This window comes from Columba livia, assembly GCF_036013475.1.
Source record: "Columba livia isolate bColLiv1 breed racing homer chromosome W unlocalized genomic scaffold, bColLiv1.pat.W.v2 SUPER_W_unloc_5, whole genome shotgun sequence".
Taxonomy (NCBI): domain Eukaryota; kingdom Metazoa; phylum Chordata; class Aves; order Columbiformes; family Columbidae; genus Columba; species Columba livia.
In genome coordinates, this window is record NW_027043000.1 from 2,275,348 (window position 1) to 2,289,102 (window position 13,755).

Genomic DNA, 13,755 nt, shown 5'->3' on the forward strand with positions numbered 1-13,755 from the left:
CCATAGTAAAGGCATGATCAGAGACATACTGGTGCCACTCTGAGTTCTCTATGTTTTCCCAAAGTCCGTTTCAAGTTAATCTTACGTTCCAAGTACAAAATACGTGAGATTTTGATTATATATCTTAGCTTTACAGATATACAACTCGCAGCTCTTTCCCACGTGTTCTTGTACTACCCTTACAGCTGTTGTCAGTTTGCTGTTTACATTTATAACTGAATACATTAAATATTTACTACTTTGGCAACAGCAGCAATAGAAGAAAAGCTGAATACCTGTGCGAAGAAAAAAATTCGCCTCCTCAGATAACTACACTGCTGTCCCTGTATGTATAATAGCAGATGCAACCCATGACGGTGCTGGTTGTTGATGGAGAGTGAGAAAGAAACAGAAAGAGAAGTCTATTAGACTAATTATAGTCTGTTCTGAAATAGTCTCTTGTATTCTATACTCTAATTTTAATTATCATTCAAGTAATTTACTGTCAAATGTAGCAAAAGCAGATTATTATTTTTTACGTATTACATATTTCTTCCAAAGAACCTGTAGCACTGTGTTCAGGGGCATTCTCACTCTATTGCAATCAAATTGCATATTTTTAAAAAAATTTGTTATATCTTTGAAAAAAAAAGTCCTAAGCAAAAATTTAGGCTCCTGGAAATAGTACATTATGATTCTAATGGGATAAGCTCAAATTTCATCAGGGTTTTCTGTCATAGTCTATCTCCGATGGGGAAAAGTAAGAGCCATGGTAGTTTGTTCATAAGAAACTATATTGAAGCTATTCTTAGACTAATGCGCTCCTCTGTGAAAGAGTTCATCATATAGCCAAAGGTTTCATGAGAAGGACGATTCTCGTTTTATTGTTCCAAGCTGGGAAGTGTAAGTGGCAGAAGTACTATATTTAATCATTATAAAGGTGAGAGTGTTTTGACTATCTAATACCTGAATCTCTCTAGTATTAATTATATATTCCTGTTCTGCTGTTCTTTCACTTCTATTTGGAAACAGGGTCAAACTTGGAGTTGCACCCAAGTAAACACCTACCATCAGTAATTTGCTCCATCTGGATGATGTTTTTACTTTTCTGAGCTTAGGGATGGAGTTACTCGTCTCCTCTTAGTATATTTTACAGTGCTGTAAACTATATTCAACAACAAAATACAGGCAAGTAAAAGACTTTCTAAAGACATAGTTACTTGTGCCTTTTCTCTTTTTTAAATCTATTATTTATGACTTTCTCTACCAACAGAGAAAAAACACGGGAACAAATAAACTTTTGGTCACTTGTCAGGTTTGCTCTTTGCAGGGCTCGTTATACTGTAATTGGAGGGGGGTGGAGAGGAGGAAGCAAACAAAAAAGAATAACCAAACAAACAGAAGGCCCCCAGACATTCTAAACTTTCCTGGATTAATTTCTGCAATTCAATACTACTGCAACTCAAAGGAGAAGATATAATCTTGTACTTACCTTTGGGGGCAGGGGACAGATTTAACAATTTGGGGCTAGAAATAGGTGTTTGTCCTCCTAACAGCATAAGGATAGGTAGCAGAAGTACTATGTTTGGTTCCTTCTTGTTCTAATGTATTTTGTTTAGAGAATCTCTCACAAAGGCTAACAGGAAGATACCATACTTCGACCAGTTTCTCCTACTGAAAAGGAACGTGAGGTGCGGAATACAGATACACGTCTAGCTGGACATGCCATCTATGGTATCATCTTAAGCAACCTCACTAGCAAACTGACAGTCTCCTTCAGTTTTTACCTCATTCAAATGTGTAATTTATTTCAAAGGAATTTGAAATTTGCAGTATATGCTTATTTGAGATGTTATTACTCTGGAAAATTATTTTTACATTAACTACCTTAGATCAATGCTTAAGAAATAATTTACTGGATTAGCATCTTATTTGAACATGAAGGAGCAGGTTAGTCTTGATTAATATAATATAACCTTCCATCTGAATCCAAAGGTGATATAGACTCTTAACTATTTAGAGCTTTATCATAATGAAGAGATTTGATGAGGAGAAATTAATAGAAAAACGCTGAAAATTGTGGGAATTCTTCCACTTAATACCATTCTTGAGGTTGTAATTAACATGATGAAAAATCGCATGAAAATGACACTATTTTAAAGTGGACATAGCTTTGGCATCTGCCAGCAACTGAATTTAGAGACCACACTCATCAATACGAGTAGAATCAAAATTTCTCATCGATAAACCAAAAGGCACGGGTCCATCACATTTCACTGAAAACCAGGACATATAATAGAACTAGAACTCCTTTTGGTAAGTGATGCATTCTATCATCTGTAGTCTGAACTGTGGCTTAAAGCAGGGAAGACATATGTTTTATGAAGTGGAGACTGCAATTCATGTGTTTGAAAGTAAAGGTTTTGTCACAAGCCCAGGGAAGGAGAAGGACTCAAGCAGTTATAAGGACTGGATTGAGTCATTCCATTTGTACGATCAAGTGAACAGAAGAGTCCCAGGGCCACCTGATAGGAGTCTGCACCTCAAGAGGAGGCCTCTTGTTAAGCAAAGAAGGATCTTGTACTGAAAGAGAAGCTGGGGAGAGTGGGAGATACGCATGGTAATACTGGAGACAGTTGCTTAGTTTCTCAGCTAAGAGCATGAGGAGAAAAACCGAGATCTGCAGAGGATTCAGAATGAAATGCTTATCAGCCTGAACAAGAAGCTTACAAGGAATAAACTCCTTTGGAGATAATTCGGGGCATAATGGAAAGGTGAACACTGAGAATGCAGCAAAGGATTTCTAGGTTTGCGGTCCTGGTGGTGTGTTAATAAATCTGCTCTCCAAGAGCAAATCACTGTTGTACAGTGTCAGCTCTGACTGGCTACAGAAGCAAAGTCTATTGGATTGGACACGAGCTTGGTATGCTATTTTGAGCAGCCTGCCACAGAATGGAAGCTCTCTTCAATAGCAAGAAATTATTTTCTGCAGGCTGTAAAATCCATTGTGAATATAAAGGACTTCTTACTTTTCTTTCTTGTTCTTTATATCAGTGTTACATTAAAAAAATTAGTGAGCCAGAGCATGCTTAACGTGCTGTTATTCGGGATGATAAAGACAAGGACAAATCAAGTCCAGTTTTAGAAAGATGGGACATAAGGTAATATTATTCCATCCACATATATTGTGCACAAAGACATTTCCTCTTCTTTTCAAAGTCCCCAAGCTATAAACTGCTGGGTGCATATTCTGGGAATGTATCTCTGACTGCTTGGCTACTTATGTGATCTTTGGTAAACATATGCTGCTGATGTCTCCAATGTAAGAACCTATGTCAAGTGGACATGTGACTTGGCTGGGAATAGCTGTTGGTATTTAAGTGCTTGGAGAAGGTAAATGGAGTATTATTAAATATTGACGTGCACAGCTGTATATGAAGGAGTAAGTCTGCTCAAATGGAGACAAGCAAACAGTAGTGTTTGGCTAAAGGCTTACATGATTGAGTGAAGCTGACTGAGACAACACTTGACAAAGTAAAAAAAAAAAAAAAGAGCTTATGAGGTAGTATTTTGTTTGTTGTTTTAGAGAATGACAAGGAGATGTAGGGGGCTGTTGTTGCTTTTTTGTTTGTATGTTTTTGTCTTGAATATACATTGTGCCATCTACAGAGTGGAATAGTTAGAAAACCTGGAAGTGCCTGTGTTCAGTACTCATGTTCTAGTAGATGGTAACTCACACTTACTATGAAGTTCCTTCTACATGTGTGTTTATCCATCAGTGGTATATATGAAACTGGAAGGCTTACACTAAATTTTTGAGGAAGGAGATATGTGGCAGCAGCCAAACAGGTTAGATATCTGTATCTAACTTTTGTGATGAGATAGCAGAGTGTTGCCATGGAGCATGGAGCTAAGGCAGTGGCTGACCAAGGAAAGATAGTAATAGTGCTGAGATCCCAAGAGAGGAAGTGAGCCAGTTTCCAGAAGCAATACAGTTATCAGAATTTTTATATTTAAAGGGCTTTTCTGGTTGTGGATGAAGCATGGAAGGATGGAATGTTCTACTGTTGGTGTCTTAAAAAGGTAACAACACCCTTAGCAGTTGCCAGCAGGCTCTTCCAAGCCTGGAATTTGCTCTACATGAGCAGAAACCTCAAGGGAAAAGAATTTTCAGCCTTATTGACCTGAAAGCAGTTTCACAGTTTCTTCCTTTCCTCTAGCCTAAGAAGTCAAAAAGCTGTCTTGAATCCTTCCTCTCTGTTTTCAAAGAAGAAAGTGTTTTCTATGCCACTGAAAGAAGACTTCTGGGGACTAGCTTAACTCTTTCTCAGAAAATGAGCGTTAAAACTAAATACTACATTTTTCAAGTGTAATTAAAGAAAATGCAAATTTAACAGGCAGCTGGCACAAGGCTTCAATGCATTGGACTTGATAAATCTGCATCTCTTATTTACTTAACAAGTAAATCCTGGGAGTTTTGTGCAGGTCCATGTGGTGGGTTCGATAATCAACGTCTAGGACACCTGCAGACCGGTTCCTGTTTGTGTGGAGACAGTGTGCCTGAAAGTCTGTGTTTGTTAGCGCCTGCTGTATCTATGCGTCGCTCCACACGCATGTGAGTCCATGTCTTTCTCTCCACGAGCATGTGGGTTGATTTCCTCGCACAAGTGCATCTGCACTAGTATTGAGCTCAGTGGAGTGTGTCTGTTGACACTTGGTGTGCGTTGGCTGTGCCTGTGTGTGACACAGCACAGCCATGACTGCTCAAATGAACAGAGAAAAGGGAAACTATCTAGGTAGAGGCAACAAAGGAAAGCCGAGGCAAGATTGACATTTGCTAGACAGAGACGGATTCCCTGCGCTGACATTTCTCAGTTACACGAGAAGAAAGCTGAGCGGTAGATCGACCGGAGAAAGGTTTCCAAAGAGGGCATTTAGCGAATGAACAGCAGTGTGCGCAGCTTTCAGGAGCGTGCCTGAAAGGTGCCCAAACCAGCACAGCCTGTCGTCAAAAGCTAGTGCCTATGTGACTGCATTGATGCACGTTCCCGTGTCTGTGAGTGTATAGATGGCTGTCTCATGTTCACACAAAGGCAAATGGTCCGGTTCTTCTTCTGTGCGTGCACACGTGACTACGTTCTCGCTTCCTGACAGAGGTAGTTCTGTGCATGCAAAACTACATGGTGAAACACGTACGCATATGTTTTGGTAAACAATCGAGTGTGCGTGTTCAGGCAGCGGCATCTACGCAGACGTCTCCACAGATCCAGTTCTGAAAGCCCCGCACCCCAGGACTTGAATGTATGAACAACCAATTGCACCCATGTGCGCAATCACATATTCAGAGGGACATAGTTAATCTCACAGAAGCACGAACGTATTTGCGTTCAAGGATATATCAGAAACAAGGTGTGAACAGAGGAGCTGCTGGTATTTTCTCTGTTCGGTGTGTTGTAGTGCATTCTCTGTACAAGGCACTACATTGCAGCAAAGACCGTGAAATAATTAACCTCAGTCTAACCCTAGGTATATGCAGTTGTTTCTTACTATAGATGCATTGGATGCTAAAAATTCCCACAAATTGTAATGAATCTGCAATAATTATTTGAATACAAGCATCGCAAGAGCATCCAGTTTTTGGAGCACTTATGGAGCATGACAAAGCCAGACAGAGACTGACAAAGCCCCACAGAGCCCAACAGGGCTTAGCAGAGCCTGATAGAACTCGACAGGGCCCGACAAATCCTGTCAGCACTTGACCGCTAACAGTGGAGTCTGGCAGGGCCCGACAGAGGCTATCAAAGCACAAAAGAGCCTGAAAGAGCTCACCAAAGCATTACAGAGCCCAACAAGGCCCAGGAAAGCTTGAAAGACCCCAACAGCGCATAATGGAGCCTGATGGAGCCCGACCATACCCAACAGGGCTCCACAAAATCCAACAGTGCCCTACAAATCCTGACATAGCCTGGCAAAGCCTGATAGACCCTGCCGAAGTCTGACAGAGCCTGACAAATCCTGCATAAGGGAAGAAAGCCTGACAAAGCCTGGCAAAGCTTGACAGAGCCTGACAGGTGTTGACAGAGCCTGACTAAGCCTCACAGTGCCTGACAACGCTCAACAGGGCCCACAGAGCCATGCAAATCCTGACAGAGCACAACAGAGAACAACAGATTTCCACAAAGCTATACCGAGCAAGTAAAATCCTGACAGAACATGACAGGGCCCGACTGAGTAGGACAGAGCCCAGTAAAGCTGGACAGAGTTTCACATTGCCAAACAAAGCCTGACAGAGTCCCACAGAGACCAACAAAGCCTGACAGAGCCAGAGGAGCCTGGCAGAGCCCAGGAAACCTGACAGGGATAGACAAAGCCTGACAAGGCCTGACAGAGCCTGGGTGCTTGTGCAAAGGTTTCTGCCTGTTGTTCGGTGAGGAATGGTGTGTGTGCACGTGGACAAACAGAATGCGTAGCAACTAGGTTCCAACACTGAAGAAGGCAGAAGGCAAGATTTCCCACGCTCGCTCTTTCTCTCCCTATAACTATTAAACATTGTAAGGAACCAATCTTTTACTTATTTGACTGTGTACTAGTTGCAGTTCCAGTGACATGGACAGCTCAATCACCTGAGACATGAAGCTCTTCAGAAACTCCGCCGAAACAGACTGCATTCTCTGTAAATAAGCTAGATGGCAGCAAAGACTGTGAAATAAGGATCACCTGTCTAACCCTAGGTATACGCAATTATTTCTTCCTATAGATGCGTTGTATGTTCAAAATTGCCTCCCGCTCTTGCTCAAAACAAAGCAGGAATCTCAGACATAGTGATAAGGTGCCTAGAGTTTCTCACAGGCCTACGTTATCTAACACAGAGGTTCTACTCATCAAGCACACAAGGTCAGTAAAACAATTAGTGTGACCTATGCGCTTTTTCTACAGACAGGTGCAAGTCACTTGAGCGTATTTACATTTAACTAACCTCCTCGCCAAATCTTCCGCTATATCCCCATACACACCACTAAAAATGTGGTGAATATTCCAGTAAAATAAGACAGCTGCACCAATAAATAACTGGCGAATATACAGGTTTAATACAGTAGCTGCACCGCTGAAAATAAAGCAAATATACAGGTAAAATATGGTAGCTGTAGCGCTATAAATGTGGCGAACATCCAGGTAAAGTTACACCACTAGAAACGTGGCTAATATACAGGTAAAACACAGGACAGGCACTGCTAAAGAAGTAGTAAATATACAGGTAAAATACGGCAGCTGCATCAATAAAGATGTGGCGAATATACAGGTGAAGAAAGGCACGTGCACTGCTAAATATGTGGTGAATGTTCAGGTAAAATAAGGTACGTGAAAAACTAAAAATGTGGCAAAAATACAGGTAAAATACCATAGCTGTACCACTAGTTACGTGGCAAAACGGGACTGTACCTGGACCGTCCCATCCCTTACACCAACTTTAAAACCTCTCCCTGCAACTCCCAGCGCCTCCCCTGCCCTGGTCCCTTGACTTAGCTTTCAGAGAGGCATGGGTCTGAATCCATCAGCAACAAAATGAAACACTGCATCATCTAGTGGGCATCTTCCTGCAGTCACCAGACTCCTTTAAAACATCTGCAACAGCAACAAACAAAAAACAAGAAGAGCCAGTCAGTGCCAGCAATAACTATCACATCCGTCAGTGATAACTATTTCACAGAATCACCGAATCGACTGGGTTGGAAAAGACCTCAGAGATCATCAAGTCCAACCCTTGGTCCAACTCTAGTCCATTTACTAGATCATGGCACTAAGTGCCATGTCCAATCTCAGTTTAAAAACCTCCAGGGACAGCGAATTCACCACCTCCCTGGGCAGGCCATTCCAATGCCTGACCACTCTCTCTGTAAAGAATTCCTTTCTAATATCCAGCCTAAATTTCCCCTGGCAGAGTTTAAGCCCATGCCCCCTTGTCCTATTGCTAACTGTCTGGGAGAAGAGACCAATCCCCACCTGGCTATAACTTCCCTTCAGGTAGTTAGAGAGAGTGATGAGGTCACCTCTAAGCCTCCTCTTCTCTAGACTAAACAATCCCAGCTCCCTCAGCCTCTCTCCATAGGTCTTATGTTCGAGTCCCTTCACCAGTCGTGTTGCTCTTCTCTGGACCTGCTCCAGCACTTCAATGTCTTTCCTGAACTGAGGGGCCCAGAACTGAACACAATACTCCAGGTGTGGCCTCACCAATGCAGAATACAGGGGAAGGATCACTTCCCTTGTCCTGCTGACCACGCTATTTTTGATACAGGACAGGATACCGTTGGCCTTCTTGGCCACCTGGGCACACTGATGTCTCATGTTGAGCTTCCTGTCAATTAGTACCCCCAGGTCCCTTTCTGTCTGACTGCTCTCCGGCCACTCTGCGCCCAGCCTGTAGCGCTGCAGGGGGTTGTTGTGACCAAAGTGCAGCACCCGGCACTTGGCCTTATTGAACTTCATCCCATTGGAATCAGCCCATTTTTCCAGTCTATCCAGATCCCTCTGCAGAGCCCTCCTGCCTTCCAGCAGGTCGACACTCCCTCCCAACTTGGTGTCATCAGCAAATTTGCTGACGATGGTCTCAATCCCCTCATCTAAATCGTCAATAAAGATGTTCAACAGGACTGGACCCAACACTGACCCCTGGGGAACACCACTAGTGACTGGCCGCCAGCTAGATGCAGCCCCATTCACCAGCACTCTCTGGGCCCGGCCCTCCAGCCAGTTCTTATCCCAGCGTAGAGTACACTTGTCCAAGCCATGGGCTGCCAGCTTTTGCAGGAGTATATTATGGGAGACAGTGTCAAAGGCCTTGCTGAAGTCCAGATAGACCACATCCACAGCTTTCCCCTCATCCACCAGGTGAGTCACCTGATCATAAAAGGAGATCAGGTTGGTCAGACAGGACCTGCCCCTCCTAAACCCATACTGGCTGGGTCTGATCCCTTGTCCATCCTGAAGGTGCTGTGTGATTCCATTCAGGATGATCTGCTCCATAACCCTGCCAGGCACCGAGGTCAGGCTGACAGGCCTGTAGCTGCCAGGGTCAGCTTTGCAGCCCTTTTTGTGGACTGGGGTAACATTGGCCAATTTCCAATCATATGGGACCTCCCCAGTGAGCCAGGACTGTTGGAAGATGGAGAGCAGCTTGGCAAGTTCTTCTGCTAGCTCCCTCATCACCCTAGGATGGATCCCATCTGGTCCCATAGACTTGTGAGGATCCAGATGGCTCAGTAAATCACAAACTATTTCCTCCTGGAATACAAGGGGCCTATTTGGCTTCCTATCTCTGTCAACCACCTCCAGAGATGAGTTGTCCTGAGGGCCACCTGTCTTACTAGTAAAAACTGAGACAAAGTAGGTATTAAGTACCTCAGCTTTCTCCTCATCTTTGTTAACTATATTTCCCTCAAAGTCCAACAGAGAATGGAGGTTTTCCTTGCCCCTCCTTTTGTTATTAACATATTTGAAGAAGGACTTTTTATTATCCCTGATGCTGACAATCAAGAGATCAACCATTCCAGAGGTCTGCTTTCCAGTTAGAAACACCGCCTGGAGTCCAGCTACAGCCTGCCATTCAAAAAACAGTCCAAACATTAAGACCCACCCATACAAGCCTTAACACCTTACAGATTAAACCGCCTTCCATCCCACCCAACAGCCCCTCCCAGAAGGCTCCAATCCTTTTCATAAAATGGTGCGGAAGCGACTGCCCAGACTCCCTTCCCACGGCTACTCCATCCCAGATAACTGCACAACCTTTGCCTACACAATCTATGCGTATCAACCTATTAACAACCATGGACGCTTAGCGCTATTCCACCAGCCACGACTCAACGCCTCCAGGCAGAGCAGTTCCAAGCCAAACGCGCACGTGCACGCAGTCCCTTAAACTGGATGGCTAGAAAGCAGAGCTGCCAACGCAGCCCAGAACGACACCATAAAACACAGTCGACTGTCCAAGGCGCAAAACCCATCCACGCTTTCCACTCATTACGCAAGAACACTGGCTCCCAATTGGCACTAGGCCAATCAGCACTGGCATTCCAGAGCCCAGGAATGCACCTGAGAAGACTGCCCTGCCCCTCGAGCACAACAAGCGCCAGCATCGTCTAACAGGCGCAAGGCAGGCTTCGTAAACTACTCAATAGTGCAGTCCCCTTCTCCCAGGGACTCACTTCCATTCCCCAAGACTCTCCAGTCCTCCCCAGGTCTCGTCCATTCTCCCAAGGGCCACGGTCCCCCAAAACTCATCTCAGCTCCCCAGGTCATGCCGAGGTTCCCCCAGTCATCCTCAGGGCTCCTCGTCAGCACCTTTCAGCTTCTTATTCCTCCCCAGGGATCGTGCTGGCTCCCAAGGATTCCCCATCTTCCTCTCTGACACCGCACGCTAACTCTCCTTCTTACTGCATTCAGTTCACCTCCTCGGTCGCTTTTTGGTGTGCATCATCATCATCTTCTTCTTCTGAAAAAGATCATTCAACAAGTACGGTACGTGAATGTGGCAAATAAACTGGTAAAATATGGTACGTGAACCACTAAAAACGTGACAAAAACACAGGTAAAATACAGCAGCCGTAAAGCTAAAACTGTGGCGAACACACAGATAACATACGGTACTTCCACCGCTAAAAATATGAAAATATACAAGTAAAACAGGATAGCTGCACCACTAAAAATACGGCGAATATACAGGTAATATACGGTAGCTGCACCAATAAAAACTGGGGAATATACAGGTAAAATACGGTAACTGCAAGACTAAAAATGTGAAAATATGCGGGTAATATACAGAAGCTGCACCGCTAAAAATTCAGAGAATATACAGGAAAAATATGGTACATTAACCACTAAAATTGTGACGAATATACAGGCAAATAATGGTAGATGAAGTGCTAAAAGTGTGCCGAACGTCCCAGAAAAACACGGAAGCTACACCGCCAGAAATGTGGCAAACATATGGGTGAAATATGGCAGCTGCACCGCTGAAAAGGTGGCGAATATACAGGAAAAATACAGCACCTTCACCACTAAAAATGTAAAAATATACAGGTAATATACAGGAGCTGCACCGCTAAAAATATGGTGAATGTATAGGAAAAATATGGTACCTGCACCGCTAAAACTGTGATGAATATACAGGTAATATATGGCAGTTGCACCGCTATCAAACGTGGTGACTATACAGGTAAAATACTGTACACGCACTACTAAAAATGTGGTGAACATACGGGTAAAATACCGTAGCTGCACCAATAAAGAAGTGGGGAATATACAGGTAAACTATGGTAACTGCACCACTAAAACTGTGATGAATATACAGCTAAAATATGCTACTTCCACCGATAAAAATGGGGAGACGATACTAGCAAAATACGGGAAACGCACTACTAAAAATGCGGCAAATATACAGGTAAAATACGGTAGCTGAACCAATAAAAAACTGGTGAATATACTGGTAAAATATACAGGTAAAAAACTGGTGAATATACAGGTGAAAAAGCTGCATGGCTTAAAATGTGAAGAACATACAGGTAAAACACGGTAGCTGCATGGCTAAAATTTTGTCGAATATACAGGAAATATACGGTAAACACACTGCTAAAAATGTGAAAACATACAGGTAAAATACGTTACCTGCACTGCAAAATATGTGGCGGGTATACAGGCAATATACGGGACCTACACTGCTAAAAATTTCACGAAGATACCGGTAAAATACAGTACATGAACCACTGAAATTGTGGTGAATATACAGGTAAAATACGGTAGTTGCACCGCTAAAAGTGTGATGAACATACAGGAAAAATATGGTAGCTTCAGCACTAAAAATGTGGCGATAAGGATGTCATCCATGTATTGAATGATTGTCGTGGTCGGGTCACTGCGCCAAACTGGTGTCAGCGCCCGATCCACCGTGATCTGGCAGATGGTAGGCGAGTTGATCATTCCTTGAGGCAGCACTTTCCACTGGAAGCGTAGGTTAGGACGTTGACTGTTTGGAAACACGATAGAGAAAGCAAACCGCTCCTTGTCTTCTTCATGTGAAGGTATTGAGAAAAAACAGTCTTTAATATCAAGAACGGCACAAGGTTGCCCCTCTGGTATCATAGAGTTCATGGGCAGCAACGTTTGAACAGGACCCATTGGTTGAATTGTCTTGTTTACTTCACGCAGATCATGGAGGAGACGAAACCCTTCACCGGTTCGCTTGGGTATTACAAAAACAGGAGTGTTCCAAGGGCTGGTAGAAGGCTCTATGTGACCCCGTTGCAGTTCGCGGTCGACTAACTCGAGAAGAGCATCCATTCGAGGCTTTGATAGGGGCCACTGCTCGACCCACACTGGATCGGACGATTTCCATGTCAGTTTGATCGGTGGAAGTGGGTATGGGGCAGTGGCCCTCACGGTAAATTTGTCACCCTGGTTTTCAATAGGGCTAAAGCGTCCCTTCCCAACAGGGGTGGGACTCCTGGCAAGACATACGAGAAGAGAATAATGTTTTTTTCCGGTCCCTTTTCTGTGTGAATTGTGATTGCAACCAATTGAACACTCTTCCGAGCTCAGGTTAGTCCCCCAACTCCACCCACCATTGGAGCATCTTCCAGTTCCCAACACGGAGGCCAGTTTGCCTCAGGGATAACTGTAACGTCTGCTCCGGTATCGATCAAGAAGGGGACACTAATGGTGGTGCTATTTGGGGTATTATAAAGGGAGCAGATCCCCCACACCACTGGCGGGCTATCACACGTTACGGCCAGAGCCACCCTGGGGTCTCGCCCCCAGGGGGTGGTGCTTGCTGTCCCTGAGATGAAGGCAGGTTTGGCTGGACAGCCGGTTGTGCTGTAACGTTGGTCACCTCTTGAGGGGGCAGTGGATTCAGGGGAACCAGTTTTTGGGCACCGGGTTTGGAAGCACTGGGTTCGGGAGCACCACACTCCATGTGGGGTTGGCGTAATTGGGCCGCCTCATATCCCAAGTGGGAGAGGTCTGTGCACGGCCCAATTGCCCTCTCCCCCACCCGTTTCCCTGGGTCTTAGATCTGCATTCCCTGGCGAAGTGCCCCCTCTTTTCACAGGCCCAGCACGGTCCTTTGGGTCGGTTTTGGTGTGAGGGGAGCGCTGTTGACGGATTTGACGGATCCCCCAACTGAGGGCAATTTGCTGTGACATGGCCTGCCTGGCCACATTTAAAACATACCATCATGTTAGTTATTGCGGTGCGAACAGATGCCTGGATCGGGGCTAGGTGCTCTTCTTTCGCAACATGTTTAATCATGTCCGCGATGCTGGACCCTGCTGGCAGTGATCGCAAAATATCTTTGGTTGTTGAATTGCACTGCTGGTGTAGGCATTCTGCTGCGACTGGGCCCTTTGCCTCCGAAGGCAGTGTCGAGGAGTCGATCGCTGCCTGGAGGCGATCTACAAATTGCGTGAAGCTCTCGCTTTCACTTTGTTTTATTGTTGACCATGGCGATGGTTTGGCAATAATTCTACAGGCTGTGTGAATAGCCTCTCTGGCTGCACGTGTAGTTGCCGTGACTTCTTGGGCCCGCAAGCCCTGGGCCTGTAACTGGGGGGTGATCATTGTTGGATCCGAGCCCATTAGCCGCTGCAGGTTAGAACCATGTAGCGGGTGATCCGCCCCAGTTACTTGGGCCAGTTGTTTCGTACAGTTGTCCTCCCATTCTTGTTTAAAAACGATCATCCCTGCTCAGTCAAAGAACAGCCTACAGGCTTGTTTAATATCAAA